Genomic DNA, 13,346 nt, shown 5'->3' on the forward strand with positions numbered 1-13,346 from the left:
TTATTCTGTGGGAATTTGTGCAGGAACTACCCCTCCGGGACTATGGTGTCTGAATTGCCATTCCTGCCCCGTAGGGCCTTACCCCAAATATAAGCATTCAGGGAGATTGTACTATTCAAACAATTTTCCTGCACTTTCTAATTAACGGAGTTAAATACTTGAAACACTCATGAGAACAGCAGAGAAAGTTCACAAGGTGTGTGCATGTTCAAGTCGGCTACATTTTGGTCATGAGTTCATGACGTTAGCAATAGGTTCAACCTGTCTTCATAAATCCCAAGGGCTAGGAAGTATCACAATGGCAGAGCTTTGTTCTTTGTTACCTTCCCTCGAAGTCTTGGCTTTACCCAGTGGCCTCTGTAAATGTTCTCCATCTTCCCCTTTCTGGATAGTACATTCTGCAATCTACTTCCGATCTGACCTCACAGATGTTCGGTTAGTTCTATGCTCTGCATAATGGAACGTTCATAGGTGGTTACGATTTAGTCCACAGAAATCAACGGTGTAGCACCTGCTGGCTACCACACAGCATTAGGGACCATTTGAAAAGTGACTGCCTCAAGTAACAAAATTCCATCCTAGGGAATTCAGAGCTTTCTTAGATTGATTTTTCATTTGCTACAGATACGGAGACTCCTGTCCCACCTAATTCCAGATGTCCAGAAAAGCAGTGAGGGAACAGATCCTTAGTTACTTCTCTCCATCTTAGTAACTATATGGTCAAACATTCCCCATCCGTAATCTCCCAGAGGATCAGGGCACACACATTCCACATTCATCCCAGCCCTCCGTCCATCTCCTGACAAGTAAGCAGGAGTGATCAGCAAATAATGAATTGGAGCACCTGGGTGGCTCGCTCAGTTAAGCGTCCAACTTAGGCCCAGGTCATGATATCATGGTTTGTGGGTTTGAGCCCCGTGTCAGGCTCTGTGCTGACTGCCAGCTCAGAACCTGGAGCCTGTTTCGGATTCTGTGTCTCCTTCTCTCTCCAATCCTCCCTTGCTTATGCCATCTCTCTCTCTCTCTTTCTCTCTCTCTCTCTCTCTCTCTCTCTCTCAGAAATAAAACATTTAAAAAATTTTTTTCATACTGAATGAATGAATGACGCTAGTACACTAGCAACTATGAAAATGAGTTCAAGAGCTTTGGTGACTCTGTGGCTTTTTTTCCCATCTCCCATTAATTAATTTTGAGCCACTTAAAGGCATAGATGCTCTCCACCTTCCACTATAAATCATGTACAGAACCCCAGATGGTGTCACGCTCATGTAGCATGTCTGTTGCATCAATATTTGCTCATTGATTTGTTGCTCAAATACCACTACTGAGTCATGTTTGCCTGGCAAATCATGCAATTTTAATAATTAGTATCTGAGGTGGGAAACTGCCTTTTGATTTAAAAATGAGAGGTGAACATGAAGGACTGACAGGGATACTTGTTGACTTGGAAGGGGGCTGGACACAAATCTATCCTAGCCAGAAAAGAAAACTTCATGTAGATAAAATCTGAATGTAACTCCACTTTTATTGTTTTTACACACACACACACACACACACACACACACACACACACACACACACACCCCAAGGAAGCATGCCAAATAATACAATACCCTCAGCACCTCTGGGAGCCTGAGGAATCACTTTCTGTCTACCTGCAATGCAGAAGCACCAACGACTGGTTCAGGAAATGAAAGAAATTCATGCTCAAGTCTACAATCACTACATGTGCCCAAAGCACATGGCACTAAACACGTTATATCGAATGAGATGTTTTAATAAATGAAGTTTCTTGTTCACTGAAAATTAACTAGCTTTCTGACGGGGTTGGGGGAATCGTACAGATCATCCAAGACCCCCTCCCATCTGGCAGAAGAACGCCTATAGGTAGTGATCACTGAGATCTTTCAGAAATGCATTCATTAGCCCGTGTTTCCGTGTAATGAACATCATTTTTCTTTGATAAAGAATTTTCAAGTGGTTCATGATGCCTTTCAATCAGAATTTTTAATGTAGGCAACTGTGAGGATGTGGTCCTAGAATCCTGGGCCAAATATAAACAGACCACCAGAGATGCCCAGGAAGGGACACTTGGGGCGGGGGGGGGGGGGGGGGGGGGGGGGGGGGGGGGGGGGGGGGGGGGGGGGGGGGGGGGGGGGGGGGGGGGGGGGAATCCTGATCTATTTTACGATCCTAAATTTCTCCGACGAGATGCTCAAAGAGAGTACATGTTGATTAAAGAGGTGGAATTCGTGGGGTGTCTGGGTGGCTTAGTTGGTTACGTGTCCAATCTTGTTTCAGGTCAGGATTTCACAGTTTGGGAGTTCCAAGTCCCACGTTGGACTCTGTGATGACTGCTCGGAGCCTGGAGCCTGCTTCAGATTCTGTCTGTCTCTCTCTCTGCCTCTCCCCTGCTCAAACTCTGTCTTTGTCTCTCTCTCAAAAATAAACAGTAAAAAGAAAAAAAGTTTTTTCTAAAACGGTGGAATTTATGAGTTCTGGTTATCTGAGGTTTAATGTTAGCTCCATTGAGAAAAATATTTTGAGCTCAAGCAGATTGCCGCCAAAGGCAATGATACTGTTAGTGCTTAATTGAAAGCTCTCCTGAATTATTAATAGCATCATTTTTGCCTTCGGAAAAGTATTTATTTCAATTGAAGCTTGTCCAATAGAAGATTTTATTTCAATGACAAACTAGTACACCCTTAAAAGTTACAATAGGTTCACGTTATTTCTTACAATAGATGCACTGCTGAAAACCAAAGTGTGTATGAAGTCTATTTTATAAATCCATCACCTGTAAAACGCTCTATGTTAATTCATCTCAAAGAGTTCTAAAATAATCAGATCACAGTATCAACTACCACTTAAATTGCATTTCATCTGCACCTCTCAATCTTTGAATACCGACTTTTCCAAAGGAAAAGCACTTAATAGGCTCTCTTTTCCAAGAATATCTTTCAAAACACACCATCAAAAAGCACACAGGGGCACCTGAGCAGCTGAGACAGTTAAGCGTTCAACTTCGGCTCAGGTCACAATCTCATGGCCCATGGGTTCAAGTCCCACATCAGGCTCTATGCTCACAGCTCAGAACCTAGAGCCTGCTTTAGATTCTGTGTCCCAGTCTCTCTCTCTCTCTCTCTCTCTCTCTCTGTGCCCCTCACCTGCTCATGCTCGCCCTCTCTCTCTCTCACACAAAAATAAACATTAAAAAAATAAATAAATAAAGCACACAAATGGTATACAGTCTCTACCCTCATGGAGCCTACCTTCCCATCAGTCAACACCAACTAAACGTATATAAAGTCAAAGGGATACACGGACAATATGGCTACAGCGATGTGAGCCAAGGAAAAGACCGACAATGTGATCCCAAGGGCAGGAGGAAGGAGCAGGGAGACCAGACAGACTTTCAGGCTGTGTGTGTGGCTGCTGTTGTCGATCACCCATAAATCCCACCGGCGCCAAGGCTCTTACTCCTCTAACCCCTGGAAAGGCTGCACGCCAATGGGTCCCAGCTAAGTCCTTCTCCGGGAGCGGCACTACCAGGGAAACTGCCTCCACCCCCCCGAGGGAATTTCGGTGCCCTGCTCAGGTAGATCTAGCCACGTACAGACTAGGCGGAGGAAGACTAGGTGTGAAAGGCCATTCTGACCTCAGCGATACCTGTAACAGCAGGTGTCTTCTCCTACAAGTGCATCCAAACTCTCTCTCTCGCACACGCTCTCGCTCTCTGGTTCTACACAATCCTACTTCCCTCACCCCTATAGGGCTTATTCCCTAGAGCCTTCCTCAAAACTCCCACAAGCAAGTTTCAGACTGAGTCCACATGCTAGGGAACCTAACCAACAGCTTCAGGGTGTGTGTCTTTGCATGTGTGCGTGCGTGCGTGCGTGTGTGTGTGTGTGTGTGTGTGTGTGTGTGTTTACTTTCAGTGAAATGAGAAGTTTTCAGAGATTTAGGCAGAGGATAATCCGACTAGTGTTCTGGACGGTCTATGCCACCTGCTCTGTGGAGAGCAGAGCATCACGGGAGTAGCTACACAGCAAGTGTGCAGCATTAGAGACAGTAAGAAGGACATAGAAACTGGACATAACTCACAAAGACATAGCTGAGGGGCTTTTAACTGGCTTAGAAGACCAGCTTTCAAGCAGAAAATAGGAGATCGCGGCAATTCCAATCCTCCTAAATCCATAGTCTAGACCTCAAGGCCCTACACATGCAGTAATTCATGTAGTCCCCAGTTTTCACAACTGCTACTGCCGGACTTGAACACATACTTCAACTTTTATCAAGTAGTCAAACAGCATCCAAGATGCAGTGGGGTTTTTTGTTTTGTTTTATTTCTATATTTGAATGAAAGAGCACGTGCACCCTCAGATGAGGGGCAAAGAGAAAGGGGAAAGGGATCCCAGAGAGATCTACATGGTCTGCCCAGAGCCCGACACAGGGCCTGATCAGTCCCATGAACCACGAGATCATGACCTGAGTTGAAACCAAGAGTTGGAAACGTAACCAACTGAGCCACCCAGGTGCCCCCAACTAGTCGTTTAAAAGTTAAATACTCAGGGGCGCCTGGGTGGCTTAGTCGGTTAAGCGTCCGACGTTCGCTTAGGTCATGATCTCGCGGTTCGTGGGTTCGAGCCCCGCGTCGGGCTCTGTGCTGACTGCCAGCTCGGAGCCTGGATCCTGTTTCGGTCTGTGACTCCCTCTCTCTCTGACCCTCCCCTGCTCACGCTGTCTCTCTCTCTCTCCTAGAAATAAATAAAACATTAAAAAGATTTTTAAAAAAATAAAATAAAATAGAAATAAAAATAAAAATAAAAGAATGAGGCACAGTTAATTCCAGGAGAAGATGTTCCCCCAAGTGCCCCCCTAGAATGGATAATATTCCCACGACCCTGACCACAAGATGAACCAAAAGCATCTATTCCTACATCCACCACTACGGGACACTAGGCTTCTTGAGGGCAGAGACCATTTCATGCACATCTTTGAATTACAAGAGCCAGCACGGTGCCCAGTAAATGACAGACCAGGAGCAGGGAGCGTGCAGGGCGGGAGGGGGAGGGGGTGGGGGGGAGCTGGACTTAACTTCTATCACATTATAAAAATAATAGTCACACTGGCCAAAAGAGCAATGGACGAACATTATAAAAACAATACTCACACTGGCCAAGAGAGTAAATTCATGCACAACAGAGTGGAATTTTAAAACACAACCTTCAGCAAATGCCAGAAGTATTCCAGCTGCACATATTTAGGATATCCTAGTCTCCACCTATGGTCTTCCTTCCAACGAAGGACAGAAAATCCATTAGGAGCTAGCGCCGACGGGTCTCCTCTCAAGGAACACACCCCAAGCAAACCCAGCAAATGAGTACAAGTGAGAAGTCTCGTGGGTATTTATTCTGGGACTTCACGTATGGTGGGGGCATACGAGGGAAAGGCTACAAAATTACTTCCTGGATTTTTTGTCCTCTGAAGTTGTGCATCTATTTTCCTTCCTATGTCATCCCAGAGTTAGAATACTTAAAACAGAACTGGTGGTGAAGGTGGGTATAAAAAGGGAGTTATAGTCAAAATAGAAGCATTAATCCAAAGGAAGTTCCGGCGCTAATAAGCTCTCACTGCCAGTTGTAAGCCTCACCATGAAATTTCTAACGGTTTTAATTTCATATTGTTTATGCCAATAGTAGTAAGAAAAAAAAAAAAAAAAAAGCTGGGGCGGGGGGCGGGGATAGAAAAAGACAAAGCTTCGGTCAAGTCCACGTGTACCAGTCTAGCCGTGCAGTCATGTGGCTTCTGGCGGGCTCGTCCACAAGGGCATGTCCTCACAAACCTCCTGGGGACCAGAGCAGGGGGACCCGGGTCAGGACCACAAGTATGATGGTGGACTCAGCAGACACAGCAATGATTCCACAGGAAGAAAACCACCAAGGGCAGAAGGGGCCCAACTTCTGGGCGACCCGGTAGTTAGAGGCAGGCCTTTTTTAAACTCGGTGGAAAAGGGCCCCGTACGGCAGACACCCGTGTAATTACCAAAGCCACCAGGCCTGTCTGCCAAGCTGGGTGGATGTGGCCTCTTGACCAGATTTTATTCTTGGCTCCTGCCGTCTGCTTATCCCTCTGCTTTTCCCGCTACTAAATAAACCAGCAGATGCTTGCTCCGCGGGCCTAGCCGCTCAGCTGTCCGTCTTCTCGTTTGCTTTGGCATCTACTTCAAACGGTAGAGCGTCTGTGAAACGGCCCAAAGCACTCCAAAATTCTGCCTCAGGGTTACTGAAGAATTTGTTTCTCCATTTCCCAAGACTCTTATAAGTTTTCCAATCAAATACACAACACGCCTGACCCTGACAACCGTGAAGTGATTTTTGATACTCGTCTTCTCTAGGCAAATACCTATCATTGCTCAAGCACCGAGCGGAAGAGACTTGGGAATTCGCTTTTCGTCCTCTCCGGACTTGACCATGTCGCTCCCTTCTCTCTACCATTACTATGTGTTGACTCCCAAATGGCTCTCTAGACCAGACCTCTGTGCTCAAATCGTGACCCAGACATCCCAAGACCTAATGGACATTCCAACTATCAATGGCTTGAGACAGAATTCCTCTTCCTCTTGCCAACTCACTTCATCTACCAGTTTCTCCCACTTGGGAGGCAGGCTGGACTTCCCTCTTTAGTCTCCCATCCCGTCAAGAAAGCTATTCTGCCTACACTGCACTCTGTTACCAAGAATAGACACGCCTCCATCAGACTGAAGTAGGCTTCCCGAGGGTCTCTCTTCCGGCTGTAAGTAGCAAGCAATGGTCATTCGAGTGGGGACCCACTGTGTGCATTTAGCAAACGTCCATTTCCTTCCTTCAGCTCTCCCTCGGGGCCACAGCCCACATCCCCGTATCAAAAGCACGAAGTGTGTCAAACAGGACCTGTCTCCTTCCATCTTTGGGAGGAAAAGATGAACTGCCTTTATGAAACCACGGGTCGGCTCCTCCAAAGGGAAACCTTAAAAGAAGTTCGTGTTTTCCCAACAGTGGCATCTCAGAGAAAATTTCAAGAATCAAACAACCCATATCCTAAAACTCCAAAGGAACCCAATGAGTCCCTTAAGCAGTAACAATGTGCAAAGCCAGACTAACCTGGAGGGAGACTTTCAGAAGAAAGTTTTGGCAAAAAGCGTACAAAGTAAAGTTACAAACGGTCCGAGGCTGAGACTGATGGGGTGAGCCCCTGCCATTAGACCCCCGTACAGCTGCCCCACACTCATGTTTTTTTCAGCCTGCCCTCACCTGTTGAAACGAGGCCCAGATGGACAGGTGTTCAGAGGACACACGCCCTTAACCCTGGACTTTCAACTACAAGCCCAAGAAGAATTTTCAAAGAATAAAACGTCGGGGTGCCCGGGTGGCTTAGTCAGTTAAGCGTCCGACTTTCACGTGGGTCATGATCTCGCGATTCGTGGGTTCGAGCCCCGCGTCGGGCTCTGTGCCGACTACCAGCTCAGAGCCTGGAGCCTATTTCAGAGTCTGTGTCTCCTTCTCTCTCTGACCCTCCCCTGCTCACGCTGTCTCTCTCTCTCTCTCCTAGAAATAAATAAAAAATATTAAAAAAAAATAAAATAAAATGTCTAGGTCCAAAGAGCAGGCTCACAGCTTTAGCTCCCATCCGCTTTGTGAGAAGCCTATCCCCTGGTCAATGGCTACATGGAAGGGAGGTCCTCTTCTCTCCCATCTTTGGGGAGCAGAGTCCTCACTTCCAGGGACAACCTCACGCAAGGAGCGTTCATCAACTCAGGGTACCACCCGACACCCAGAAGCCAGAGGCAGACGGAAGGCCAGAGCTGGGAGAAGCTGTTTATCCAATAAAAGTCTTCCTTCCCCTGGGTTCATTACTCAACTCTCAAGACTCCCCCCTCCGCCCCCTTCCAGCCCACTGGCACTTTCCTTGGGCTGACCGACCCTAGGAAAACAAGTATTGCATTATGCTGCACTCCCTGGAATGAGATCAGTTCTAGTTTCAAATTCCCTTGCCCAACAAGCCCAAGGCCACAGACCGGGTAAAGCTCCCAGCTGCTCAGCGGGACGGAAGGCCTGAGCAAGCACGAGGAGGCATCGCTGGAGTCACGGTCGGCAAGCGCGTCGGAGAGCTGGCCCGGCCTCCTCCCGGGTCTGGTCCACGGGGCCGGCAGGCACACGGCCGTGAACGAGCCGGTCTCGGCCCCTCCTCCCAAGGCAGCAGGGCCCAGGCGAGGCCGCGGCGCGGTGCTCGGCGGGGATGTCCTCCAACTGGCACCGTCTGTGCGTGCCTTGCCAGCCGTGCTGACAGAGCAGGCTGCGTAGACCATTACTCATCTACCGGGGTCAGCGGGGTCAGGCCTGCAACATGAGGCCTATGGATTTCAAAGGCCGGCCTTCCCTCCACGCCAGCTAATCAATCTAGGCTGGAAAGCAAGCACAGTTTTATCCTTCTTTTAAATTTCAAAGAAAAATCTCATTTTCAAGCTTAGTGTGGGGGATCGCTTGCATGTAATCAGTGTCCCCGACACCAGCTGAGCGGTAGATCTGCAGGGCAGGAGGCTTATCCGTTGATCCTTTGCCAAAATTGCGTGCCCAGGCGGGGCGGACGACTTTCCTCACACACAGAGAGCCCTCAGAGCAGCAGCACAGGGGAAGGCCACCTCCGATCAAGATCAAATTCTACTGCTGCCAAGAGCCCCCGCTAATGGGAGTCTGCAAAAACAGTAAATGCCAACAGATATCCTAACAGGATGGTACTATGGAGCCCGGGCAGCATAACTTGGGCTGGTGAACAAGAACACAGCACCACCCTGCATCTATTTCAGAATTCACCCAAGAGGCCTGCCAACAGCTGGCAGCTGCCGATCAAGTGCTTACTGAACACCTACTGTGCGCCAAGAGCGTTAAATTCCCTACTGTGTGCCAAGAGCTTCAGAATAAGTGAGTCTTATGCTCAGCTACATACTGGCCCCAAGAGGCCAATGGCCTTGTGAAAGCAGGAGGTCAGTCCTGCCTTCAAAAGGCCATTGGGTAGCAAGGGTATCATTTCAGGTGTGCTACAGTAACTAGAAAATCTTTTCGATTATTTCGTAAATACGACTTTTGGGGTGTCAAGACCAACTACTGTCATCATTCCTTGACAGATGGTATGTTTATTCTAGATCTTCAAGTCCAATGATGACTCAATCCGCCGAGAGTCAACCAATCACCACAAAACGAAGACATCACCTCAAACTCCAAAGAAACCAGATGTCTATTTACACTGATTAAAGGTTTAAGGAAATGAAGGTAAGTGACCTCATCTTCTTACTTTTGCTTAGGTATCAGTTTCTCCACTGAACAGTTTAAATTGGGCTAAAAAGGTCATCATGAAGAAGAATTTGTGGGGCTAAAATGTAACAAATAATCCCTCTAACCCAGGTGATTTTCCTTGTGTAACCACGGGCCTGTTATGCAGCAGGCAGGGAAGGTCACAGACCTAGCGTGGTCCCCTCAGCGTGATCTCAAGGGCAGGTTGCAGGAGGTTTTAATTTTTTCTTCCAGTTTTTCCAGAGTTGGGACTCTTATAGGGAAGGGCAGCCTGACCGCACACGCACCCCTCCCTGGCCACTGCCCTCACAGGGGAGCCTCAGCATGACCTACAAGGCAGTCACACCACGCCTTGGCCTTTATCTGTTCCAGATCAAGGAAGCACTGCTATCATAACAACCACCTGCACGCAGCCCTCAGACTCCTCTGGACAGCATCCAACCGGCCAAGCACACAAAACCAATGGGAGCGTTTCAAATGAGAGGTGTCGCAGCTATTGATTGTGACGTTCCTAACCCTTCCTGGGACGCCCCAGCTCTGAAGATTTCATCCTCTTTGTGAAATGAACACCTTCACGTTCCAGGATGACCCGTTTGGGTCTTTGAGAAAATAGACTTTACGAGCCCTCCCTTCAACACGAGGCTTTGGGTGTAAAGCTTTATGAGGTCTTTCCCCATCTCTCAAGTCTTATATTCTGCCTTAGTGGCTGGGATCGTTGTAGACCCCAGCATCTCCTTTTGGAAACAAAGGCTGCCGAACACCTAACTCTCTCTCTCTGTCTGCTTCTGCTGGGGCAGGAGATAAGAATCTAGACAGAGACTTGCAACATGTTTTACCTGTAACTCATCTAAACCACCAACTGACAAACAGAGGCTCTGCATCTAAGCACCGAAGGAAGCTTGGGCATAGAAAGAGCTGCTCAGACCTGTGCTCCGACATCACTTCCAGCACAGAGGCGGCAAGCGGAAGGATCAGAAGGCAGGGTGCCTAGATGGTAGAAAGGTAAAACCTTGACAAGTCTCAAACTACCAAGTCAAGCTAGAAGCTAGCAAGGCTATGGCCACAGAACTCACAGTTAGGACCCAAGCAGCCATGTCCTAAGTAGAGACAGGAAGAGATCCATGTGTCACGAGCAGCCCAAGCACCCCCCAGAAAACAGCCAGCATAGATGTGATCAGACTCTCTTCCACTGTAAGCAACTCATGAGCCCATCATCAGGGCACCTACACTCTCTTTTGCCTCTTTGATCTCCAAAAATTTACTCATACTTCATTAGCCTATTGCCGAAAAGTAGGATTTATGTTTTTTATCATCAACGATTACTAAGCATGAATATTAAAGGATAAGCTTTAACTCTGCATTTATAGGATTACACTGGTTTGTAAGGGGGGGATCCTCATTTCTGAAGATATAACAGAAGGACAAAAGGAACAAAGTTCATTTTATTCTGCCTTCCGTGATCAATTAGATGTTAGGTGGTTTACTAAGATTCCAATGGGAGATTCCTACAAGGTCCTCAGAAACCCAGTCCAACAGGAGACGCCCACCGTATACCAGGCACTGAGGAGGGCCTGGGGGGGGGGGGGGGGTCGGTATCAAGATATGACCTCTGCCCTCCCAGCACCCTGGGTCAAATGGGAAGTAGTAGCCCGTGAGTCCTGAGGGCTATAGTTTTCCTTAGGAGACTTGCTGACATGAGATGTTGACACAACAGCCACCCTTCTAGTCCAGGTTCAGAGAGGGAGGGGAAAAGCACAACAATGGCCAAGGTTAGAACACTGAGAAATAGTTTGGTTTCTGATGAAATGTTGGTATAATATTAAAACCAGTTAAGAGTGATCAAAGGAAACTAAACATAGCACTGTGGTCCCTCTGTCTCCCCGTGCCATCAGCATTTGCCCAGAAGCTGCCTCTGTGACAAATCTCAATGGCTTGCCCCAGGCTCTGCTGGTGGAACCCATGCGTGATTCTGCAAACAGGTTGTGTGAAACGGCCTTTTTTTTTTTTTCTTTAAACATTTACTGTACTTCTTCACACAACACCCTTCTCTACAATGATTTTAGGAGATCAATCCCGAACTCCCAATTCTTACTCAAGGAGACCAGTTAAGAACCCTTAATAGAATTAACTTAGGACAACTAATTAGCACTCCCCCTCTTCCCCCCCCATGCCCCCCCCCCAAAAAAGAAAGAAAACTCCTACTGCAAAGCTGAGGAAATTGATCACCAGATCAGAGCAGCAATGATCACCAAAAGGTGTGAAAAACAAAACAAACAAAAAAGGAAGACTCCTTTCTGTTCTGGGGAGTCGCATGCAAAATGCCAACCTGTTGGAGTAAAAGCTTTCCTCTCAAAGCTCCAAGTTCTAATCCGGAAACCACCAGAACGCCACTGGCCTCAATCCGAAGTTCTTCTAATGGGGCTGATTCACATAGTTGACTTTGCATTTGATGGCAGCATCACTGCACATAGAAATACAAATTATTTAAGGTGCTGAGGTAGAGACTCAACAGAGAGACTCAACTCAAATATTTTAGTATTTTTTCCAGATGCCCCATCTATTTTCCCAACAGTGTGCACAGTTCAATAAACAAGGCCATCAATAAAAACTGACTTTTTAAAGAAGGCTCAGGATTATATGCTATTTTTTAGACCTTTATTGATCATTCCAAAACATGCCATCTCTCCATGTTTCTTTTGGAGTAAAATGTGTATTTTCTGCTTCATAGGATTCTTTTAAATATCAACTTTTAAATTCACAGCACTGGAGAATCCTAGCATTTCGGAAAAGCCTAAGAGCCAACTAGTTTATCTTCCCTGTCATTAATGAGACGAGAACTCAAAGTCAAGTGCCTTGCCCAATGGCACACAGCTAGAAACCGATTGACTTATGCCAGCCAAGCTGAAGTAAAGCGACTAAACCCTTATATGGATAAAAATTCACCTTTTTTAGCTACTTTGTACAGCAGTAAGTTATAAATAAACCAAGGTTTCTTTTTAAATATATCTGCATTCATATATTTCAAAATAAATCCATTGCAATCATTTAATGGGTTGCTCAAATGTAATGTTTTCATAACCACCTTTCAAAGCGTAAGCACATGTTGGAACTCACTGGACCACCCAAGTCAAAAATCTAGTTGTGCTATTTAATGTTTATTTGGTTTGTTTCTAAATGTGTATTTAAGTGGCAAAGTCATAAAGGGAAGAATTAATGATAATCGATACCAGATCTTCAACCATGGAGTGCTTCTTGAGTTTAAGGTATTTAGTCAAGTCAGCCCAAGGGGAACAAAAAAGTATGCTTTTTGAGAAAACTGTGTGTAATACTTTAAAAGTCCCCAGCTATATGCTGTATTCTTAAAGCACAATTAACCAGAGACCAAAACACTATTCTCTGAAAGACACTCATGGAAAGGAACACGTAGACCACTAGGAAGCGTGTGGAGGCAGCAAATGAGATTTAATGCGCCCCCCCCCCCCACAAAGTAGGCTTTTTGCCCATTTGGATACCTTCAAAACTATCTGTCACAACGTCAGATTTTAAAAATGAAGTACTGACTTTAAAAAGACCCAGCAACAAAGGATGGACCTACTTACCTAAACGTGCAGATGGCTCATACTCCTAAGCAACGCTCGTAATTCATCTGAAACTCACAACACAGCTTTTCCTAGTAACAGTCATCATAAGCCGTGATTAGGTTTCCAGACCAGCCGACAGAGACATTTCTAATTCCGTATGTACCTGAGGTAATAAATGCTAGTCATCTGTCGAGCCCAGAAAGCAAAGAGGAGCTAAGGGGTCAAGGCAAGTGACAAAGAGGAGAAGAGCTTTGTAGGGACAGAGAGAAGGCCTGCTTTCATTTCCTCTTCTCCTAGCGCCTCACGTCTGGCTACATTAAGGAGCCATCCCCTCGCTTGCTGGCTCGCTCGGGCTCCCCTCCCTCCGGTCCTCCCGCCCTCGAGGCAAAGAGGAACCAGAGGTCAAAGTGTGGCGACCGGCTGCTGCCCATACTTC

Source organism: Hyaena hyaena, unplaced genomic scaffold, assembly GCF_003009895.1.
Source record: "Hyaena hyaena isolate Hyena2069 unplaced genomic scaffold, ASM300989v1 scaffold_125, whole genome shotgun sequence".
In the NCBI taxonomy this organism is placed as follows: domain Eukaryota; kingdom Metazoa; phylum Chordata; class Mammalia; order Carnivora; family Hyaenidae; genus Hyaena; species Hyaena hyaena.